The sequence below is a fragment of the Mercenaria mercenaria genome, chromosome 7, assembly GCF_021730395.1.
Source record: "Mercenaria mercenaria strain notata chromosome 7, MADL_Memer_1, whole genome shotgun sequence".
Classification (NCBI taxonomy): Eukaryota; Metazoa; Mollusca; class Bivalvia; order Venerida; family Veneridae; genus Mercenaria; species Mercenaria mercenaria.
In genome coordinates, this window is record NC_069367.1 from 57,464,887 (window position 1) to 57,485,773 (window position 20,887).

Consider the following 20,887-nt stretch of genomic DNA (forward strand, 5'->3'; position numbering starts at 1 on the left):
TCTAAGGGTACATTTATCTGTAAGATAAAAGGTTGATATAACAGTTGGCTTTTATGAAATAAAAATGTTTAAATCTAGAACTTACGGGTGAAAGGAACGATTCATCTATCTTAATAACACTGAGTTAAAAGTAAATTTACATTTTGAAAATAATTGCTAATACTAGGATTGTTTGACACTATACCTAACGAATGACATAAAACCTAAGCACTGACATAATAACTAAACACTGACATAATAACTAAACACTGACATCATACCGAAGAACTGACATTATACCTATGTACGAAGTAATACGTAAAGACCGACGTAAAACCTAAACACTGACATGATAACTAAACACTGACATGATAACTAAACACTGACATAATAACTAAAGACTGACATTATACAGAAGCACAGGCATTATACCTAAGTACCAACATAATACGTATACACTGACGTAAAACCTAAACACTGATATAATAACTAAACACTGACATAATACCTAACCACTTACATAATACCTAAGCACCGACATAATACATAAATATTGGCATACTACCTAAACATACTGACATTACGCCTAAGAAATGACATAAAACTTAACCATTAGCATAACTCACTGACCTGTGCACTGGAGTAATACCTAAATGACGTTAATTGTGGGCAATAAACTCTTGACATAGTTTCCAAAATAACAGATGAACTGAATTCGGCTTTATTTAACATACAATGTACACTATTTAATCACAGGTCACAAACATAAAATAATCAGACAAGAACGGCTGAGGGTCGAAGGTGTCCTTATCATACCACTTCCACTCCTGTGACACTTTCTTCCAGAAATTGGTAAGTACGCATGACACAGACTAGACTAATTTCCAAATATCGCAGACATTTTCCATTGTTCTAAGTTTTTAAAACAAAACAATTCTTAAATGTTAGTCACACAGACACAATTTAGATCATACGACTACTATCCATCTTTAATGAAACCAGTGCGAAAAAATCATTAAAATTCCAATTTTGAGAAATTCCCGGAAGTGTTGAGCGGATGTATTGCATAATTATATTTAACACTTTATCATGTGACATTTTCAGCCAGCCGATTCCGTTGTTCCTATGATAAAAACGAGTTTCAGGACACTAAATTTTGAGGCAAAAATTACCCAAAATGCACACCTTGCGCGACCTGTACCGCATTATCTGCAAATGACTGACCTAAATCATATCTATATCTTTAAAGCATGCGACCAGACGAAAATAATGGTAGGAAGAACGTTTACTTTTTCTGCAAATTTGAGCAGAATCTGAATGGATGGATGACCGTTTCTATTTTTTCTGACTTCCGTTACCTCAAGTAAGATTTTAGACCCAGCCGCCTACACGGAGCTAGGAAATTCGATACACGCATTTATTCATTTATTTTACACAATAATTACTCGTACGCAGGAATCCTTAGTTCTATAAACACCATAAATAACCATTTGAATATAAAGGCCTTTAAAGTACATCTACCTACTTTACTTAAAAAACGTACCAGGCCAAATGCGAAACTGTCCCCTGCCACTTAACAAACCGATTACAAACGTACATATTTCTTAGACTCCCATTTCAGCCGTAAATAAATTAAGAGTCTGTAAGACAGGGAAAGTAATAGAGTCTAACAGATTTCTGTATCGTATCAGTACCATGATCCACCGCGCGAATGCTAATCTTAAAATTAAGAAAAATGTAGCACATTATAAACCTTGGTATTGAAAGCTCATAGAAAATTGTCTTAATCCTCAAAAGCAAAGAACTTGACTTGCGTATCGTCAATTAACAAACATAACATATTAAACAACTATACAGGTTTAAACAATACACAACTGATAAGCGCAGATATTTTCAATGGAAGTGTCTAATTCCATTTGATTTACCGGTAAGTTTTGTCCCATACAGTTCATGCGTGATAGGCATGATTCCATTCGATGAAGGTCGCTTTCGCGTAGGAAGACATTTTTTTTTAATTCTGTAATTACAATATTTTAACAGAGAATTTCTCTTGGGAGATTTCTATTGTATGAGTAATATCACTTCAAATCCATTTTCCAGCTGATATCGCAAATGCTTACCGCTGCCTTCTTTTTGTTAACCAAGAACTACTTTTCCAGTTCAAATCTAAAGGCTTTCATCGAGTGTCTTCGGATTTAGCCTAACTAAAGCAAGTGTCTCTATCGAGACCCTTGCTAAAACACGGTTTTGATAAACATTTGACGTCATCGCCCGTTAACTTGACGTCATTTTAGCAGAAATCAACATTTAGAAACAAGCATATTAAAGTCTCTAGTTATTTTCCATCTATATTTCAGCTACAGTATTTGCATAAACCTGATTGTTCAACAGTAATATTTACGGGGGCTTTTACCGAAAGAGATCTAAAATAAATTATCTCTCTAAGAGTTGACGTTACAACTAAATGTTTTCAGATATGTTATATAACTCGATATTTTAACGGAAAGCGGGTTAGTACTGAAAAATGTTACTGAAAATCTGACTATTTACATGAAGTAAAAAAGGGAAATAAAAAAGACCATGTAATGCTCTATGTATCAGTTACAATAATGTCAATATATAAAACAAAGCGATCGATGAAATCACTTTTTTACAAGTCAGCAAAATTAGTTTTTTCCAATAAAGCACAAAGAGATTTAATTTATATTAACGCAACACTGCATCATGTGATCGTTAAGTAAACATGTTTAAAGAATGTCTAACTTAGTTTATAATACAACTGCGTAAATATCTTTGTAAGTATATTGAATAAATACAAATCTAATATAATCATGACGTTGCAGGGAGTAAGGAAAGACCGGGAGTAAGGAAATACCGGGAGTAAGGATAAACAAATTAATGGAATTCATCTTTTGCATAATACACACTTATGCACTTCTGGTCCGCTGCCGCGATACGCTCAAGGCTTGCAAGAAATAAGGGCTAAATAAAAGTTCGTCATTGATTTCTGATATCAATCAATTGTTTTAAGTTTATTTTTTACTTACATCAATGTATCGGCATGCATTATCTTTTCTTTCTTGTTTAGTATCGCAGTTCTTTTCAAACTTTTTTTCTTCAAAATTTTCCCTTGACAGGTGAAAATTATTTCAGAGTTTATTATCGCAGTTCTCTCCAAACGTTTTTTGTTTCTTTCAAAATTCTCCCTTGCAAGGAAAAAATTACTTCAGAGATGTTACGAAATGTTTATGAATAACTTATAACGATGTTTTACGACAGAAATTTAGTACAATATCATATAAATTATTTCTTGTGTGTTTTGTAGTTGATAAAAGAAGATATCCGGGTTATATAAATTAACAGCAATAAAAAAACAATATTCTTGCCAGTACACAAATATTCACTGAGGATAATGGTCGCCGTTTTATTTAGCAACGAAAATCCTAATATGTCACGCGGGACTTACAGGCACTCTTTCGTTGCTATGCAACAGAAAAGACGTCGCTAAGAAATTATTATTATTATTAGGGAATCGCGACGAAAATCGGGATCGATCCCTCTACGGTAAGATGCGATGTACCGAATAAGATATATACTATCGAATTAAAAAAATATGTACATCCGGCACATGCACAGAGCTTTTGACCGGATTTTTTGGAAGAATACGCCTTTTCCTTGTGCCTTAAAAGCGTCCACATAACATGTCCGAACCGCAACGTCTTGCACATCAGTATAAATATGGATATATGGTATATATACACGTGGTGTGCACTTGTAAATAAAAGCACCTAGTGAGCACAGTTCATATATTAAATAAATATACCTGTCCGGAGGGTGCGCCTATCCAAGAGGCGGAAATTACCTGTAATACAATACAATATGGGCAGTGTTGTTTTTATTCCAAAATCTACCTTTAAACTGATCGATCCTACGCGTAGCGATGAAAATCGGGATCGATCCCTCTACGGTAACTTGCGATATACCGAATGAGATATTTACTATCGAATTAAAAATTTTGTCCTTCCATGTTGTCGTTAGACAGTTATTTTCAAATGTTACGGGATGAGTTTAAGTCGGATCGATTCCCGACTGAGGCACTCCATTTTCGAACGCTTAGTCGGATTGGTTAGAAAGAAGTTAAAGTTTATATAATAGAGAGTTTGAGATTTCAACCTTCGCCTTCCCCTTCAACGTCTCTTGCGAAGTTAACGTATGAAGTTGAAGTTCGATTAAAATTCCTTGAGATTTCAAACTTTAGAATGAACCTTACTTCTTTTAATCCGCCCATTCAATTTATCAGTAATTATGATCGTTTTTTTCGTGCATTTTGATACCAGTTGTCCGAAAGGGCAGGAATTTTACAAGAGGTTTTAAAAATGAAAAAATGAAAATTAAATAAAAAAGAAAACATTTCAATTAATATAATCCTCGCATGGATATTAGAGCGATTATCAAAAAAAAAAAATATAAAAAAAAAAAATAAATAAATAAATAAATAAATAAAAAAAAAAAATAAATAAAACGATAAAACAATGTGAACAATGTAAAAACTCGTTAGTGTTGCTCCAAAGATTTAGGTTTTATATAAAATTATGTCAGTATAGTCAGTATACAATGCACGATTGTAAATCATACATGAGAGGAAATAAAAATGATAATTACATACCTAAAATCATTTTCCATTAGGTTTCAATGGACCGCGATCGTGCAATATCGAACTAGTCCCAATCCGTGACTCTAGTTACCTCCCCTGACGTTCTGGCCATTGCGGATCTCGTTTCTTTAGATTTTTGTTGCTATTGTGAGTTTGTTTAATTTGTAATTTATGCAACATTTTGTTTACTTTTACACTTTGATTAATCTGACCTATTAGATACTGGCACGCAGTAATTTATCAGACTGAAATGAAATGAAATGAAAGTTATAATTACGTCATGAGTTGGACTAATATAGGACCAGGAATGTTTTCTTAACGTTGAAATGGAAAGAATCGCGTGATGTCCATGGCGTCCACACGCACGTTGCGACAACAAGTTGACGTCATTTTCGCGGAAAATATTAATGCGCTTCAGTTTCATTTGTTTATTGCGTTTTCGGAGAATATTTTTCCGTATTTTTTCCTGCCTTTCGTGACAGAACGATAATTTAGATATAAATTAATCATTTGATAGTGGATATGTAATAAAAAGGTTATCAACTTTGTATGTGGATATATGCACTCGTTCTTTCGCGGACAATATTGCGCTCCTAAAGTCGCGCAATATTACCGCTGCAGAACTCGTGCATATATCCACATACAAAGTTAATAACCTATAATTATCATATCAACGTGATAATGACACTCTGTATGACTCTATTTAATGCCAAACTCTCAGACAGCACAATATGATTTTAATATACTATTTTATAAGTAAAGCATCTGCGGATCCAGGAATTTTGGTTAGAGGGACGCCAACATTAAAGAGGGGGGGGGGGGGGGGGGGGTCACCCATTTCAGTGGGGTTGAGGGGACGGGGTAGGGGTAGGGTAGGGTCACGCCGAGTTTCAAGACCGACTTTCTTTGTAAAATGTAAGAATCAAAGGGGGAATTAACCCACAATGTCCCTCTGCCAGGCTCTGGTTCCGTGCATTTAAAGAATGGAGTTATCCCATACGGCTAACAGGAAACGTCTCTCATCATGATATCATAGATCTGAAATTGTCTGATAATTCAGAAGAATTTTCCGTCTTTAGTTACTAGTATCATTTTATGTTTATAATTAAAACGCAATTGTCGTATTAAGTGTCCGAAAATAAAATGTTCTACCAAATGATAATCGCGCGTAATTATTTATTTTTTCAAGTAAAATGACTGTCATGCCATGTGCCTCCATCCAGATTTCAGTCTTTGATGCCGAGTATGTGGACAGAGTAGATGTTAAAAGAATGAAGTTTCGACTTTCGTGATATCACATCTTCGGACGTTCAAAACTTCACTTCATACGACAAAAAGGCCCATCTGGTATAATCGATACCGCCTGGGGACACAAATATGCCGTAAAAGTTAAAGTTTGAACAAAATCTCAAAGTTTCTCAAAATCAGTTGATAACTTCATACTTCCAGGTTCAGTTCAATGTATTTAGTTAAAATCATTAGCCATACTAAACTTCATTACACTTATACCTATTGATAGTGTTTCGCATCAAATTTAGTCTAATTATATATATGAATAATCAAATAACTTAATAAGCAGAAATCCTGAAACTAAGCTTTTTATTTCGCATAGTAATAAAGAGAAGTTTAAGGCTTACGTGATATTACATGGAAAACTTTAGTAACAACGTGTGATATAAATAAAGTACACGCGTATCCGTGACGTTTTACCCAAAATATATATGAGAGACGTTGAAGGGGAAGGCGAAGTTTGAAATCTCAAACTCTCTATTATTTATAAAAGACTGACGTGTATCAAAATTATCTGTTATAACCATAAAAATTCTAAAGCTTTAACTAGATTTCTGTAACACAATAAAGGAAAATGGAACCGGAAGTTCAGTAACACAGTAGGATTATACTAACTTAGTTTTAGCAGATGTGTGCAGGTTACGCAACTTTCTCACAAATAAGTAATCTGCAATTATATTAAAATCAACCTTTCTGGGAAACTAAAAATTCAATTCAAAAAGGTCAATTCTCACTTATACAGTGCTCGGTGATAAAAGACGGATTTATCAAAGTTTAACTAGTGATTCAATACATAAAAATATAAATGATGTATTTTAAAAGAGCATATCTATTTTAACTAAATGTGTTTCGTACGACTGGGGCCCACAGTAACTTCCACACCGTTTCGTAATAATAGGAAAATGATGGTGAGGTTTTGCGCTAGGGATCTAGGTTTAACTCCCTAATCGTAGTTTTACAACCGACCGTTCCTCAACAGTACCGTTGTGCTGGTGTGTTCTTTATTCTATTGTATGCCCATTCTTTGTGTTTTGTGTTTTATTACAAACCTTTGTGTTTATGTGTGCATTCGCCAAGTCAGTGTACAAGTGTTTTCATTTACGCATGTTTAATGTCGCTGACTTTCGAGCCTCCCCCGGGGTGTTGAATTCTTCATATGAGGAAGCCATCCGGCTGGCTTACGGAAGGTCGGTGGTTCTACCCAGGTGCCCGCCTGTCATGGAATAATGCACGAAGGGGCACCTGGGGTCCTCTCCCACCATCAAAGCTGGATAGTCGCCATGTGACCTATAATGGTGCCGGTGCGACGTTAAACCCAAAGAAAAAGTACGCATGTCCGGATTAACATGTTTCGTGTATTATGTATGGAAGCGTTATTTAAATGTGGCTTTTCCTGTTTGGCCTCTATGCTGCTTGTTTAGGCGCATATAACGCCATCACTTTAACCTGTATGTGTAAAAAATAGCACAACATACTAATAAGCAGCCGCTATAGAGATACGCAAATAAGCAGCCTTCATAGACGTACGAAGATTCGTAAATTACAGCAATAATAACTATGCACGTTAACTCGCCGTAAATTGTTATGTATACAATGTACATTGATATTCAACTGATATTCAGTAAATCATAGTGATGGTGCCAAATCTAAAATCTGTAAACAAAGGATGGACACGAAATTTTGTGCAATTAACAGTACCGAAATTTAGTAAGAGTGAAGATTAAAATTTTCTGCTAAGACAATTAACTTATTTGCGAAGGAGAGCACATTATACAATTATTGCCTTTTGGTGAGCCCTGATAAAAGCGATATCGACCGAGGGTGCAACAATCGTTTTATTATAAAATCCAGCCTACTTATAAATATAAAAATTATCTGCAGCCTTTGGTCATTTCAACATTCTACAAAAGTTACGGTATGTGTTTAATACAGTGCGTTTGATCCAATATGGTGATGCATTTTAAATGGTTCAGAACGTGAACTCTTAGTAAATTGTGTACGACGTCGTATTGTTTTGATGTCAAACCGTGATGACGTCACAACTTAAGGTCAATTCGTGTTTTTGGCTCCGCCTTTGAGTCAATACGACTTTTTATCATTGATCATGTGACTACATCTAGACCAATGGAAAGGACTATAAATGTAGATTTAGTTATAATATCTTTGATAAACTTCTCGTGTGCATATCGACGATATAATTTTACGTTATCTTGTATGCGTGATTTTTAATTTACAGAATCTGTAAAGATGTTGCAATAATATTAGTAGTATCTAACATGTACGCCAGAGTAATCCTTGTAGTATTCCTATTAAAAGAAAAAATAATCAAATCATATATTTTCTGAATGTATCGGTGACGATGCATTTTAGTTTTTATTACGTATGGTTGATTTACATCTGATACTGCTTGCAACAGTTAATATCGCAAATGCGTGTGGAGTTTTGTCTCTCTGGAAATTATTTATTAGTTGTTTGCCTACTGAATTGATATCTTCTTCCAAAGTTATGTCGAATGTTTGTCGTAAATACATAATACTTAAAAGCTATTAAGTTAACGGGAGATTTTCGAACGTGCATGCTTTCCATGACAATTTCCCTGATGTTAACGAGAGTCTTAGACTGCCTGGAGTCACCGCTAACTCTATAAATCTTACAAAACACAATATTGATTCATACTTCTTGGGAGTTCTGTCGTTTTGTTTTCTTCTATAAATCTTGTCATATCTTTTTTATATAACTTATTTTCGATTTACGCCATAATTTGATGACTAGTTGCGCCCATCTGTTGCTTCTTCTCCTGTCAGACATTCAATATATTTTAAATTAATAAGCAACAAAACATCTTCTGTTACAAGGATCCTGATTGTACCATCTGGTGATTTCTGTTGATAAGCTCCAAGCTAGATAACAATAGTTTTGTTCACGGTTCAGCACGAATCTTACAAATGTTAGATACCACACATAAAGGTATTCATATTGTCCTTGGTGCATTTAGAACATCGTCAGTTGAAATCATGTATTTCGAAGCAAACGAACCTTCCTCGGGGATATATGACCATTTTGTGTCGATTCGCCGTAAAACCCAACTGACTCTTCTCTTTATACACGCCGAGAAAAGGTTTCATTTCAATATGTTATGGATGTAGCTGCAAACACTTCTAATATACCAATAAAATTATTTTCAAAACTAAATACTTCGATTCATAGGAGAAAAAACAACAAAGCAAACCGTTTAGTATCCTAAAGTATAAGAAATGTAAGCAACTCACAAGGAATATTTCCCAATGTGTACTGACTATCCAAAAGACAATATTAAGTTGGGCTGTATACTGTCGTCAGTCACCTTCATCGATCAAAATTACGTTTGCCGAGTAATGCAACTTTCAGCAGGGGCAAGCCATTGACTAAGCAATAAATTTTATATCTAAATGCAGTGACGGTAAGTTTATCATTTTTTTTCCGACTCATTTTCTGTTTTGCAGTCGATTCATCACCTAAATATGGAAAATCTTTTCATCGAAATATACTTCTCATGGTTCATCAACACTCTGTGAAAAGCAAACGATCTTATTTTGTTGGATTCAGTCATGTTAGTTTTAAAGGAAACGAAAATGCTAATAATACAGCAAAGAAATCCCTTTTATGACAAATTCAGAGTTATATATTACCACATACGGATTGTTAACCAAATGTCGATTGTATTTATTTCATCTACATGATAATCGTCGTGGAACATTGCTACGTTCAATATACTCCATGATACAAATACTAACTTAGATAAATATTGCAAGAGACCAGACCTATTGTATGTACATACCAGTTTGACTTCTTAACTTTCGAAGAAGGAAAATCAGCTTTGATGGCGGAGGAGGACACCAGGTGCCCCTCCGTACATTACTTTATTACAGGCGGGCACTTTGGTAGAACCACTGACCTTCCGTAAGTCAGTTGGATGGCTTCCTAACATGAAGAATTCATCGCATCGAGTGAGGTTCGAACACACATCGGTGAGGGGCAAATGACTTTAACCACTAGGTCAGTTCCCACATTAGAAGTATTGCCAATATTTGGCAATTCTGACATAGCAATATAACAGTTGTACGATGGAAACATGCAGTTTAGGACTAACAATGTTTATCTGAGTTGTCGTCTCGATTATCGCTAGCATGAAAGTGTTAGCATACGTCTCGGATACAGAAGCATCGTCTAAAATAGCTTTGACATGATTTTTGGTTTCGGGTTTATCCCGCTACCAAAGTTACAGTGTATTTCTGACAATCATATGGCATCTTTATTTTATTCCGAATCACATCCAAAGGATGTTCATGTGCCACACAAAATAGTCCCATTCATGAACAATGCGGATGAATTATCAATGAACAAACAGTTCTTATTCAACCTGTATCCACTCTCACTGACCATTTAGATTACATAAGATCTATCAATGATAAGGTATTCCAGCCCATGGTTACATCACAAGCTAGGTCAGGCAGAGTTCATCTTAGTTATGAGGCACATTAAATTTGTGTTTGTTTCTCATCGGTGTATATCCATAGACTTGCATTTAAACAGAAAATAAATCCACGGGGTTACCAAAAATCCGCAATCATCAGACATTTCAAGGCTTTGATTACTTTTTTTATAATGGGATCTTTATTCCAACTGAGAAAACATAGTCTAGTAGATACCTACGTTTGCAAACGAAAAGTTTAGTACCTCCTATTGCTTTTTTTCGTTTTAACGCCCTCGTTGGACAAATCTTTAAGTAATGATTTCATTGATGTGTTCTTACATTACTGACGTTAGTCCAGTCTTCTTTATGGGGTTTGCGCACTTTTCCTTATATATTATAAGATATATAGATTTCAGCCCTATCGCATAATTAGCTTTTAGAACGCGTATTTCTTATTATAAATAGTCCTTTATAGACACTACAGGATATCGCTCAGACATAAAAAATTAACAGCGCTAAAAAATGTCTACACATCTGAGATCACTGGTTTCAAAAGAAACATAACTATAAATAATTTTTGTTAGCTCTTTCATAACTGAAAAGGTGCTATAGGCAGAGGCAATTAATCAAAGAATTCTAAGAATTAGATACATAATTAAGGAAAAACTTTAAAATGCTCTTATCTAGATAATTATGCCGCTTTCGGAAACTTTGCAAATATATGGCTTTTGGAGAGATTTACGCTGATTCTTGGCATCAAAATCTCAAAATCGCTTTATAGACGTAGGAGAAAAACAGACAGATTAGTATTGTAAAGTTTTCACAGCAAGATTCAAACTCTACACAGTGCTTGGTATAAACCGGTGATCAATTCATTAAAAGTATGTTATACATACGTATATGTAAGAACATGTACATCGAGTGTATAATTATTTATTGACTGATACACTTGCATGGAACCTAATGCCTTATACCTAATACTTGTCTAATGTATATATTAAGTCTATTATTAAAATGTTACTGAACTTCGAATCGTTCTTGGAACTGGCATTCATAAAACCATGTCACTGGCGATGATCAATAAAAAACAAAGACAGATATCAAACAGGGAATGCCACGTACCAAAAACGCAGCCTCCCCAAAACGAAACTCACAGCACGCAGACGCGTACACCACAAACACACACACACATACACGCGCACACACAAAAAGCCAACACATTAGGACAAAACGAACAAACAAAGGAACACAGTGGGGCACCGCCTTGGAACGGTCAGTGGCAAAAACACCACTGGGGAGCTTGAACCGGTTTATGGTGCGCACCCAACCTCACTCTTACCCTCACCATATTCCAAAGACACGGGACAGTGTAAATAAAAGTAATCCCTTCCAGGTGAATCTCTAACACACGTAATGGAAACAAAAAGGCATGGCATGTAAAACACAAAAATGCTCATGTATAAATATATAAAAAGCAAACCTTTAGAACCAAAAACGTATGTACTCAATGCCTTTTCAGAAGACAGAGCATCAAGAGAAACACCCTTAAGGGCCCGACGAAACAGGCCAGAAGACAGATATCAAAACAGTTCAGTCCTGGTAGGATTTAAAAGCTGCTTATCATAGAGTCCTCCCCCTCTTCCGTCAGACACAATCAAAGAGGGAAGCGTAGTGTCCAACTGTAAACGGGTTGAACACTAAACATGCGGCATGTCTCAAAACAGTTGGGTCGTAACCTCTTTTAATAAAACGTTTTATAATTTTACCAAATACATTTGGAAAATTACCATGACCCAAGATCTTACGAAGTTTGTAAACCACATCCCCATAAAAAACGGGTTTAGAAATACCTTCTCGCAGAAGTGTCTTTAAATTACTATTGAATTTTAAAACTAAATCAGAATTACGATAGTAAAATTTAGCAAAATATTTACGCAATTTGTAATAACGGTAGCCTTGCTGAAGAAGTTTACTTGTAATATATTGATTACGTTCATTGAAATGCTTGACATGACTACACGCTCTGGCAAACCGAATTAATTGAGAAATATATACCCCATAAGATGTAGCCTGAGGTACATCCCCATCCAAATGGGGAAAATTTACAATACTAAAATTAAAATCATCCCTCTTGTCATAAATTTTGGTATGTATAATATTGTCATAAATAGAGAGATGTAAATCTAAAAATGAAGCATCAGTATCCGAATTGTTAGTTTTAATTAACTGAAGCTCCCTAGGATAAATAGTACCCACCAATTGACCAAAAAACGGATTATCCATATTAAGAATATCATCCAGATAGCGTGATGTATTATAAAATGCAGTTATAATATCTGCCTGCGTATCTGGAGAAAGGCTCAACATAAAGTCTCTTTCATAACAATATAAAAACAAATCTGCGACAAGGGGTGTACAAAATTTGTTCCCATGGGAATACCAACTACTTATCTAAAAACTGCATTCCCAAACCTGATGTAAATGTTGTTCAATAAAAAGGAAAGGGCTATACAAACTTCGTCACAGGTCCACATTGTATAATGTTTAATAATATTGCTTGAATTAGCGACGAAGCGAGCTTTATATGGTTTTTATGCAATTTAGGAATCCAGTACATGGTTGGTAGTTTAATTTGTTGATCGTCTATACGAACTTTTAAATTAGAAACTTCAGTGATGTGATCAGTGACCAAATTATTTTCAACAGAAGGACTCAATGTATAAGTTTTAGTGCTATTTAGTTCGTTTTGTAAAACATTAATATAATGTAGGCGTCAAATGATGATAATATTGTTGGAAACTAAACACGAGAACAAAAGATTGAAAAACAACTTTTTAATCAAATTATAAAAACATTTTTTACGTAGATTGTGCAACAAAATTTAAGTGTATAATTTTTAAGAAATTGCGAAAGACGAACATTAGCATTTAATCAATATTTTTTGACATTTTTTACTCTTCATATATTCCTATAGAGAATAGTTTTATAGAACAAAATGCCAACTACATAACGCTAGATTCCTATTACAAATGTATTTATTTGAACTTTATCTACAAAAACACACTTTACCAAAAAAAAAAAAACAATACATAGGCTCCAACCCAAAAAAGAAGTAAAGGGAAGTGTGATGGCAGGCGCGATAGAAACAGGGGAAACATGCGGATTACAAGTGGCAACTGTGTTATCATTTGGAACACATGAAAAGATACGCTTATGGTTTTATTTAAAAAAAAACAAAACATTAAGTAGTGTTATTCATTAACTTGTGTTAGATTTTTAGTGAAAAGGCATTGCCGTATCCCATACCCAATAATGAGGTAATAATTTTCAAAGTTACCTCTTTTAAAAAACGGTAAACAAAAGTTAATTTGATTATATTCGAGCAAAGCTATGCTCAAAACAAAGGTTAAAAAAATCAATCCTTGTAGGTTGCAATGAATCATAATTTTCTTGATGAGGGTCATTGCCCCAATTTAAAATAAAAATCCTTCAAGGGGTTTTGGGAGATACAGAGGGACAAAAAAGGATTGGCTAAAACCCTTTGTGACTTGACCTTGACCCGGCAGGTGACTCAAAAGTTCCACACATCGTCTTGATGTGTGATCATTTGACCCAGGTTTCTATAAATCCTTAAAGGGGATTATGAGATAAAAAGGGGCACAAAATGGAAGGCTAAACCTTTGCCCGTGTTGCCCTTGATTGAGCAACGGGCTGACTCATGAGTTCTGCACATGTCTTGAGAGGTGTAATTTAACCAAGTTTCTAAAAATCCTTAAAGGGGGTTTGGAGATACGAGCGGACACAAAAGGGAAAGGGTAAAACCTTTTTTGCAAGTTTGACCTTGCCCTTGACCCGGATGGCTGACTAGAGTTCTGACATCGTTTTGATGAGGTGATCATTTGCCCCAAGTTTTATAAAATTCCTTAAAGGGGAGCAGACACGAAGGGAAGACTGAAACCTTTGCCCTTGATTTGTGCCCTTCCCTTTGAGCCGACTTTTGAGTTCTGCAATCGTCTTGATGGGTGATCTTTGACCCAAGTTTCATGAAAACCCCTTGGGGTTTGGGAGAAGGGAGCGACAGGGGTTTACGGCGGACGGGACCTTCCTATAACCCCCACCGTCGGGGCCGGGGATTAATAACGTCAAAAAATTTGTAATTTAAATTGCAAACAAAACCAGAGTTATGTAATTTCCCAAGATGCTGAAAACGTGACGTTTGAAAAATTGGCCCTGTACCTTTAGAGAAACCCCTGCTTACATGAAAAAGTTTTGCGACGCCGACGCAAGAAAAGTTTAGATAGTTAGTATTATAGTATTTGTCAACATTTCACATATCTTTCAATAATTGCGACCACTGTCTCAGTTTTCATGTGGCAAACGAAATGAATAGATCAAAAAAAAACTTTGGGAAAACCCCAAGAGTTAAGCTGTTTTTAGCAGTCAGTTAAAGCTTAATGTTGGTTTTTTAAAGGGTTTTTGTTTGACAAGTGCCTTTTTAAATGATAGTGTACGTTAAATCATTTTTTTTATGTAAGAGTAATCAAGTTGTTTACGAGCTTTTTTGGGGGTTATGTTAAAGCCTAATTATACAGCCTTTTAAACCTTTTCGCTAAATGAAAATCATTTCAGAAAGTTTTTTACCCATTAACAAAAACTTTGAAATAACTTTCCTACAGTCGATTTACTTAAAGTGATAAACATGTAAAAATTTTTACCTATACTGATTTTGCCCCCGGGAAATATTTAGCTTCGCTGATTATTATCACACGCTTCCTTGGCCCCGCCCTCCCCTCGTAAAACCGGCACCCACGTCGAGCAAGGGAAACAATCTATTGCTGAAACAAAAATATTTTCAAGCGTTACTCTTTTTTAAATTTATTGTTGTAAATTAGCGCTGCTTTTTTCAGCAGGATTTCAGTTGTATAAGGGGGGTTAACCAACCCCGATAAGGGGTTTTTAATTTTTTTTAAAAGGTTTGTCCATGGTCATGTTAAAGTATTCCTAAAATTTTTGTTTTAAAAATTTTCCCGGGGGGAAATTTTGGTAAAACCCTAGGGGAAAAAAAAGGGGGGAATCAAATGCATTTTCCCGGGAAAGTAAATGGGGTTTTTATTCAAAAGGGGGGAAAATTTTTGGATTTGACCTTCGGGGAAAAAAACAAAAAATTTTTTTAAAATTTTAAAAACCCCCATAACTTTTTCCCCCCCCCCCCCAAAAACCCCCGTCCAGGGATTATTCCCCCCCCAATTTTAAAATTTAAAATTTCAAAAAATTTTGAGCCACTTTTTTTTATTTTAAAATAAATATTAACTTTAAAACACTTGCATTTTTTGTAAATTTTTTGTTGAAAAAAAAAAAGAACATTAAAAAATTAAGCAAAAAAAAAATTTTAAAAAACATTCCTTTTTTTTTGCTGACAAGTTTCAAAAAACAGTTTAAAAAAATTTTTTTAAAAATAATGCCTTTTTATTAACCTCCTTTCATGATAAATCACCCCCCCTTTTTAGAGGTTTAAACCCCTTTTTTTAAAAAAAAAAGTTTGAGCGGGGTTTTTTGTTTTAAAATTTGTACTAAATTACCTTTTTTTTTTAATTTAAAAAATCACCCCACTTTAATGTTCCCCTTTTAATGGAAAAAAGGGGCCCCCCCCAAACCCTTTTTAATTTTAAAGGTTTTAATTAAAAAGGGGAAAAAAAATGAAAGGGGTATTAAAAAAAAAAAATTTTATACGGGAAAAAATAAAAAGTTTCTTCAAACCCTTTTTTTAAAAACTTTTAAAAAAAAATTTTTTTTCCCCCAAAAAAAATTTTTTTTTAACAAAAACCCCCCCCCTTTTTTTTTTAACCTAAAAAAAATTTTTGCCCCCTAAAAAACAAAAAAAATTTAACACCCCCACCCCTTTTGCCCCTTTTTTTAAAATTTTTAAAAAACAAAAAAAAACAAAAAAAACAAATTTAAAATTTTTAAAAAGGGTGGGGTTACCCAATTCCCCGTTTAAAAAAAAATTTTCCGAAATTTTTAAAAACTTTTTTTTTGGGGGGAAAAATTTGTTTCAAATTGGGGAAAACCCAATTTTAACCCTCTTTTTTTTAATTATTAATTTTTAAAAAAATTCAATTAAAAAATATTTTCAATTTTTTGTTTTAAATTTAAAGAATTAAAAAAAGAAAGAAATTTTAAAACGGGAATGAAAAAAAATTTAAAAAACCTTTCAAATTTATTTTAAAAATTTTAAAAATAAACGACAAAACTTTTGGTGGGCCTTTTTCCCAAAATTTTTGGGGGGTTTCCCCTTTAAAAAAAAATTTTTTTAAAAATTTTTTGGGGGGAAAAAATTTTAAATTTTTAACAGATCAGTACAGAAAGTATGATTTCTTTCTAATTAATAACCTGGACACATTTTTGTATTTGAAGGGTCCGTCCATGTTCGAGTGATAAAGTCACTTGCCTCTCATCGATGTAGGTTCGAAACCTCCATTCATACTGAAATGAAAAAGTTTGCCATACGCAGGGTTTTCTATCGTTCCTTACAGATTACTGTACTAGACCTTAAGCATGACAGGTTCTACATGTGTACATGCATGACTTATCACCTCACCTCCGGGGGGCCAACCTGTCTCCGGCATTTTTATTGGTCAAAAGACGTTACGCGCAAACCCGATATATTGACTATATGACATGGAGTAAGTACAAAACAAGATCATTAGTTATTCGAATAAGGTAAAAATTTTATATCGGTAAAGACTATAAACATATAGATTTCTTCTTAAACCTTTATTTAAAAGATACTAGTTTATCATAGAACAAATGTATATTACCTGTTAGGCATTGTGTTATAATTCCAATCAAAAAGGCACCAAACACTGCTTTCATTTTGGATACATTTATCACAAAATATTTCTGTTTTCAAGATTATTTTGAAACGCATTAGGTAAAATACACGCCTGAGTTCCCATGTATCAAGTGTATACATTTGTATACATAGATTATCAATAAACAAAATAATTACATTTTAACAAATTCAGTCATGCAATATATGCACATAAATGAGATATGATCCTCCATAAAAACGTATTCAAAATATCCAATACTTTGCAGACATTTTTCTGATCTTTATTTGATTTATGCAAAATATCGCATTTACGACTAACTGCGGATGAAACCAACTGTTATATGGCTGCGGACTCAATTATTAATACCATTACTTTCTCGATAAAAGAATCCGGATTTCATATGGGAATCCGAAATATTAAACTAATTAAATCTTGTTGCTCATTAAATGCTTTTAAATTCAGACGAAAAGAAGCAGAATCAATATTACAGGGACATGAGCACACACATTCATATTAAAGCAATATCAGTTTCATAATTCCCTATCGACGCTAATATAAACTTGATCAAATGCATTTTAGAAGTCGCAGGCCATATTTTCCCAATTATGGCTAGGTGCGTTTACACTTTTGAAGACTATAAAATTTGTACAACGTGTACATGTGAATTGGAAGGAACTTATTTGTATTGGATGTTTTTATGTATTTGTTAACATTGATGTTTAATCAAACAATTCACGTGAATGCACGACTATCCGCGAATTTAACGTTTGAAATGAAGCTATTTAGCGTCCTATACAAGTTGTTTTTCATTCCTTATCTATCCTTAGATATATAAAATCCTAATTTCATAAAAATCAAATTGAAGATATCTCCTATTAATCCCCCGCCACAAAGTGGTGGGGGCTAAAGGAATGGTCTCCGTCCGTCCTTCCGTTACATTTTGTGTCCGCTTTGTATCTCCTAAACCCTTGAAGGATTTTCATGAAATTTGGGTTTAATGATCACCTCATCAAGACGATGAGCAGAACTCAAGAGTCAGTCATGTCGGCTTAAGATCAAGATCACAACTCAAGGTCAAAGGTTGGAGTCTTCCATTTTATGTCCGCTCTGTATCTCCTTAGGATTTTCATGAAACTTGAATCAAATGATCCCCTCATCAAGCCGATGTGCAGAACTCAGGTGTCAGCCATGTCGGCTGAAGGTCAAGGTCAAGGTCAAAGGTATGAGCTCTGTATCTCTTAAACCCCTTGAAGGATTTTCATGAAACTTGGGTCAAATGATTACCTCATCAAGATGATGTGCAGAACTCATGAGTCAGCCATGTTGGCTCATGGTCAAGGTCCCAACTCAATTTCAAAGTTTCGAGCCTTCCATTTTGTGTCCGCTCTGTATCTCCTAAATCCCTTGTAGAATTTTTTTTCAACTTCATTGATGTTGTCATACATGGACTATAAAATATACTAAACAACGTTAATGCTTCCACCCAATACCACCAACCCTTTTACTATCCATAACAGCAGCGGGGGATATAACTGTCTTTCAGACTGCTTTGTTTAAACATTTGCAAAAAAAAATATTTATTTATTTATTTGGGTTTTATGGCGCACCAACACAGTATAGGTTATATGGCGCCAAACAGGACTACAAATTTTGGTTTCACATCTCATTTAAAAATCCTTATCAATATCAATATTCGGCATGGCACAAAAGAACAAACACTGATGATAATGCTCGTGAAAATTATGACACCAGTCTTTCGCTTATACAGACATTGAACCATATCACTTAATTCTTGAGGACAGAAATTCCAATCAAGATGAATACCAAGTGACTTTTGAAAAAGATGTAAACCGCAGGAGGAACTGGGTACACAAATTGTAACTAGTGCAAGTCCAAAAAGAGGCATAAGTCAAAAATCATAATTTGACATGGAAGTCCCGCTATTACGCACATGTACATTTTATATTTACGATGTAAAGCAAGTTACACTGAATAACTTAGAAACTGTAGGGTTTGAGTCTATAAAGGCCGTAACTCAAAAATAATAACGGGATATGAGTCTTGAAAATATGCGCATGTCCAAATCTAGCAGATGATGTATGCTAAGTTTCATTCGAGTTGGATGAACAATTGTTTTAAGTTTGAATCAAATCCCCTCTGTTATAACAGAGATATAGTGCAAAATGCATCAAAATTAACCTAAAATTCTAAGTAAACAAGAGCTGTCACAGGAGACAGCGCGCTCGACCATTTCGATGCTGGATAGTGAAACTGGGCACATCTGAGGAAGTTGGAGCGGTCGCTGGAGTGTTTAATGACTCCAATGGTGGATGAAGATCTTGCACAATAGCTTGAGTCTGTGTCAGAAATATTAAGTAATAAGAGAGGTAAAGATAAAGTGTATCAAAACACTATACATGTATAAGTATATTCTAAGCAAAAATGGGGCATAATTCATTAAATATTGGTGAGTTATGCACGTTATGTCATATGATGTGGGTAATTATGTGGAACAACTACTTCAAGTTTGAATCAAATGCATTTCATAATAACTGAGATATAGTGAAAATGCATCAAAATTAACTTAAAATTCTAAGTGAAAGGGGGCGGGGGGGGGGGGGGATTCATGACAAATGTGTGCCAGAATTATGCACCTTGTATCATATGGTGTGGGTGATGATGCTGAACAACTATTTTAAGTTTAAATCAAATCCATTCAGTAATAACAGAGTGAAAGTGAATCAAAACCTTATCCTGAAATTCTAAGTAAATGGGGGAATAATTCATGAAATAAATGTGCCAGAGTTATGCACCTTGTGTCATATGATGTGGGTGGTGATGTTGAACAACTATTTTAAGTTTGAATCAAATTCATTCAGTTCTAACAGCGATAGAGTGAAAGTGCATCAAACCTTTAACCTGAAATTCTAAGAAAAAAGGGGGAATAATTCATGAAAAATTTGTGCTAGAGTTATGCACCTTGTGTCATATGATGTGAGTGATGATGTTGAACACCTGTTTTAAGTTTGAATCAAATCCATCCAGTAACTAGAGTTATCACTAAAGGTGATGAATGTACCCCCCACATGCACTGACACAGTACATTGCAATTTGGTAGGGGTTCATTTAAAAGTTTAACTGGCTATTGTTTCCCTAGTGTTCGTGCGATGTTTCAAATCTTGTAATATTGACAGCATTGATGGTAAAATACTTAAAAAAAAAAAAAAAACACGCTGAAATGTTACAAAATGCGTTTTATGATCGTCACCTATGCTCAATACATGGTAAAATGCTAAAAAAATATTGGCTAAACTTAACCAGGGGCGGAGGAGAATGGGGTATGTGGGGGTCCGAACCCCAAGTGTCTGTGTATGTATACAGTATAGTAACAAGAGCTGTCCGTAAGACAGCGCACTCGACGTTTGTGAGTGCTCGACTCTGAATTAGAGCTTTGCCAGTAAAAAAATCCAAGTTAAAAAGGGACATAATTCTGTCAAAATTCAATCAGAATTATGGGAATTGTGTCTCCTGGTGTAGACTTTGATAGTAAATAACTATTTTGAGTTTCAAGTCAAAAGCTTTAATAGTAACAGAGATATTTGACTTTTTAAAAATTTTAACAAAAACTTCTAAGTTAAAACGGGGCATAATTCTGTCAAAATTCAAACAGAGTTATGG